Raw genomic sequence first — 767 nt, forward strand, 5'->3', positions numbered from 1 at the left:
GCCTTAGCAACGGTTTATAACTGGGTAAATGAATTTAAGCGTGGTCGTACATCAATAAGTGACGAACCACGTTCAGGAAGGCCCGTAGAAGGAAGTACTCCCAAAATCATCAATAAAATCCACGATGTGGTGTTGAAGGATAGAAGATTAAAAGTGCGTGAGTTAGCTGAGGCCACAAGGATATGTATAGGTGCAGTTGTTTCAATTCTACATGAAAAATTAGGCATGAAAAAGCTATCGGCAAGATGGGTGCCGCGTTTGCTCTCAGCTGAGAATAAACGCAATAGAGTGGTCGCCTCTGAGGCTCTTTTGGCGCGCATAAGTCGGAATCGCGAGGAATTTTTTCGTCGATTTGTGACTGTGGATGAAACATGGATACACCATTACTCTCCTGAGACAAAGGAACAATCAAAACAGTGGATTTCCACAGGCGAACCAGCTCCAAAGAAGGCAAAGACCGTAAAGTCAGATGGTAAGGTTATGGCTACAGTTTTTTGGGATGCACGTGAAATTATACTTATTGACTACTTGGAAAAGGGTCAAATTTAAACTACATTGCGAAATTTTTTTATTGAACGCTTATGTTTGGTAGAAAATTTAACTATTTAGTGGAAAATACTTCTTTGTTGTTCGTTTAGAATTCATTTTTTAACAAAAAATGGAACTTTTCCATTTTTGAAGATTTTTATTTTTGAGTTAAGAATTCACGTTTTTTTAAAATTATTTTTTAGTTTGAAGTTCCCTTTTTTTGGGTAAAAATGCATCAG

This window comes from Belonocnema kinseyi, chromosome 1 (genome assembly GCF_010883055.1).
Source record: "Belonocnema kinseyi isolate 2016_QV_RU_SX_M_011 chromosome 1, B_treatae_v1, whole genome shotgun sequence".
Taxonomy (NCBI): Eukaryota; Metazoa; Arthropoda; class Insecta; order Hymenoptera; family Cynipidae; genus Belonocnema; species Belonocnema kinseyi.